Here is a 4,328-nt window from a genome sequence, read left to right as displayed (position 1 = left end):
TATTATCATTTTTATTGAAAAAAAAATAAAAAAGAAGGAAAAGTGTGATCCTGCTTTGCAATCATGTTTAGGGTTTTAGATAAAATTAATATTCTACCTTACATATTTAAAATTTTGGTTTTCTATTAAAATGAAAACTTTAAAATAAATTAAACATGGAATTAATTTTACTAATTGGATTATGATTGAATTAAAGTGTTTAATTTATTTTTTCTTATTTTTGAAATATCCTAATAGGATTAAAATTTTATTAAAGCTATTAATTAAACTATTTTAGAAAAGTGATTTTCTTAAAGTAAAAGGATTTTTTTAGCCCAATAAAATTATTTAATTGATCTTAAAATAGTTTAGGATATTAAAAATATTTTGATATGATTATCATGTTTTGAAAAACAATTTTTCAATAAAGTTTTATGTATTTGATCCTAAAATAGTTTAGGATGTTAATACAAATTTTAATATGATTAATTTTCTTATTAAATCTTGAAAAATATTTTTTCAAGAAAATATGTATTAAATTAAATTTATAAAGTTTAAGAAATTATCAAATTGAGTTTGATTAATTTCTCTAATTTTTAAAACATTATTTTAAAACTTCATATAAAGCTAATAATTAGAATTGAAGCACACCATATATTTATTTATGCTTATCAATATGTTCTTATGCATAATAGATGATCATGGACAATGATTTTTTTATTGGTTGAATGGTTACAATCAAGGTTTTTCATTTTTTTTCAGTGTTATGTGTTTTTTATTGAAATAATACATTTTAATTTCAAAGCATTTCAGCATGCTGTTTTGGGATTATATTGTTCAGCCCCAACATGCACACATATATATACATTCAACATACATAATCCTAATTGTAATTGAAAAATAAATGAACTTAAAATTATACAATTTAAATTTTAAACACAAGTATACAAACATGCTTTTAAAATCCAAACATTCTTGTTTAGTAACTACTAGATCGTTGGTCATGACATTGTGGGTTGGATCAACGTTTTTAATGTAAAAAAAAAAACATTAAGAGTAGCTAATATTTTTCTAGTAGAAAAAAAGTTTAAACCTTGTAAGAGTTGACTCGATATAGCTTAATCGACTTGATTGATCCAAAATCAACCTAGATGACTGATAAAAATATAGTTTGATTAAAAAATATTCAAGATGACATCTTAAAAAAAATATTAAGATAACAACATATTGAATTGACATAGATCAACGTAGGTTAACCTTTCAAAACACGACTTGGATCATGAGACCATGATAACTTAAAATAAAACAAATTGAAACAAATTATAAAACTTAATTCTCAATGAACTCATTATTGAATGATGAATTTGATAAAAATTCAGTCTAAAAAAAGTACACAATAAAATAACTTAAGTCTATTTAGGTTAACTCACAAAACTTGAATTAGGGTTATAAAATTAAGATAATTTTATAGAAAACAAATTGAATAAGTAACAAAACAAAATTCATAATCAATTAAAAATTGAAAATGTTGAATTATAAAACTAAAATATAATTCCATGGAATATTACTCAAAGCCTTTTATTGATTTCAAAATGTTTAATATACATAGAGTGTGTTTGTTTTCATAGTTGCTTCTATGTTTGAAGCAAACCATGTAAAATACATGTTTGGTAACATATAATCAATTGTTTACCATTATGGGTTCTAGTTAACTTTTTTTGTTGAAAATGCAAGTGAAGTAAAAACAATTCTAAGTTGTTTTTCAACTACTATGCTATAATTAAAAGATTGAGAAGAGATTGAGAAGTGCAGAGTGAATTATAATTCATTCTGCACTTCTTGTGAACAATCTTCACTGTTCATGATCGGACTAGGTTCGGTCTGAACCTAAATATATTAGACTGGGTCAGACCTATAAAAAATAAATTTATTTTTTTATTTTTAATTATAGTTTATTCAAAAAAACTAATGTTTAATATTATTTAATAACACTATATAAATTAGAAGGAGATTGAATGATGGTGTAGCATTTGCAGAATTTGATTGTAATTTTAATTTTATTCCTAATGATATTTTACCTGATTTTGTTGCATGCTCAAAAAACCATGAAAATTAAAGTTTTTATCGGATGAATTTTGTACATGATAAAATTATAAATAGTTTAATAAAATAATAAAAAATATTTTGTATAAAGTATTATTTATTTCAAGATATAATAGTTGTAGTTAAATCTATAATATTTAAATTAAAAATAATCAATATTAATATATATCTTTTTTAGTTATTTTATAATTTTAATTTGAAAAGTATTCTTAACTAAATACATTAAATTATTTTTTTATTTAATTTTAATTTTAATTACAATTTTAATTAAATATATATAAATACCACATTAAATCTCAATTAAAAATATTTTTTTATAATTTTTTTTAAATTATATTATAAAAAAGCCATCCACACTCATAGTCAAGATACAAAATTTCACTACATCAGAAGGTTTTGCCCTTGTCAACTAAATTTTTAAGATGATGTCGATGCACAAGTACGGTTCCTCGAGCAACTCGATGTGACTTTTGCAATATAGTGACCTTTATAGCAACTTTGTCAACTTGAGTTTGCAGAGCTTTCAAAGCACCAGTGACAGTAGCATTGGAATAGACCAAAACATCATTGTTTATACTCAAGCTATCTATTGTCAGGGAGGCCTCCTCTTTGAAATCCCAAGAGAATTAAGCAAAGTCCACCAATCATTGGAATACATTGTTATTACCCAAATTGTCTTTCTACCAAAGCTAGGGCATAGTAACTTACATATCTAGTCCCTTCAATGAAGGACACCCAAGACTTTTGCCCACACCGAATTAAACAAAAATCCATGCTATTCAACCGTGACGCATGTAACTCATCTGATTTTAGATTTGTTTTATAAAAGTTGTTAATTCAATCTCACGGATATCAATATTTATATAATTATTAATTTTAAAATTAGTTTAAATATCAATATTAATAATAAAAAAAAATCCATGCCCATCGAAGTGGTTTTCCAGTTAAACTAGTTTAGTGGTAGATCTTGGAATTTCATAACCTCCTTTAACTCAGAATATGATTGCCACTAAGCTGCAATAGATTTCTCAAGTGGGTTTTCGATTATGCCACCAACATAATCTAAATACTGGAATCTGAGTTTCTATGTGGCTCACCATCCAATGTAGAGTAGGTATGCAGAGCACCTTATGGAACCTTTTCATGTCTTCCTAAAGTGGTTCGGGGATAAAAATTGTTTTGGTGAGGATTGCAACTGATAAGTTGATCTTGTCCCTTCCAAACTTAACAAACAAGTTTGCATCTTTTAGATTGGTTATACCGGAAGTGGTGTGAAATAATACAATTCCAAAGATCCCTAAGGAGAGTATTTGGTTCCTATCCAAACTTGTATTCAGATTCTTGGGTTTCTACATCGGCAAACCCGAAAACACCTTTTATCTCAGCCCTTCAAAGTTATTCTTTTCACTGAATTTCCTGATTTGATATATCTTAAATATGCTGGCTACCTCTTTTTTTATTTTTTATTGTAATTTTTGGTTTTAAAAAAGAACAAAATTTCTTTTTTTTTGGCTCTTTATACTTAAAATTTTTATCATTTTATACTTAGCCTATTTATCATCATTTGTTTTCTTCTCTTTATTTTTTAATATTATTTTAGTTTCTTTTTTTTCTTTATATTTATTTGGAAAAGAACTATTAATTTTTTATTCTTTACACTATGAATAACTATCACTCTGTATTTGACCAAGTTATATCAATTTTTTTTTGTTCTTACCATTATTCTTTTGTAAATTTTTTTAAAAAAATTTCTTTACACTTTTTTTTAAAAAATTATTATAAAAAGAATAAGGAAATAAATTTTCATTGTAGCAATTGAACATTATTTCATTATTTTGCTATGTAAAATATTAACTTGAGATTTTACTATATTTGATTATATATAAGCACTGAATTTTGATTCACAATTATATTTGTTACTTGATGTTAGAAAATATGTTAATAACATTTACATATTAATTTTTTTAGTAAGAAAAAAGAATTCAACTTGCAGCAAGCAAGTTGAATAAACGTATTAATACTTTGTTTTTTTGTATTTGTTGGCACAAAATGGTTATCCATGTATTTAATTAAATGCATGCATAAGTCTTTTGATTTATAATTAATTTTTCTAAGAAAAAACCACATTTAAAAAACTTGCATATTTATTTGTGTTTTGTCAAAAAAATTATCTTAACTGTGGTAACGTGCTGGTCACATAACTAGTTCTTGTCTAAATTGATGCACTCATTCCAAAACAGTTTATT

This window comes from Populus euphratica, unplaced genomic scaffold (genome assembly GCF_000495115.2).
Source record: "Populus euphratica unplaced genomic scaffold, PopEup_1.0 scaffold552.1, whole genome shotgun sequence".
Taxonomy (NCBI): domain Eukaryota; kingdom Viridiplantae; phylum Streptophyta; class Magnoliopsida; order Malpighiales; family Salicaceae; genus Populus; species Populus euphratica.
The sequence above is the reverse complement of the archived record's forward strand: the minus strand, read 5'-3'. Positions refer to the sequence as shown.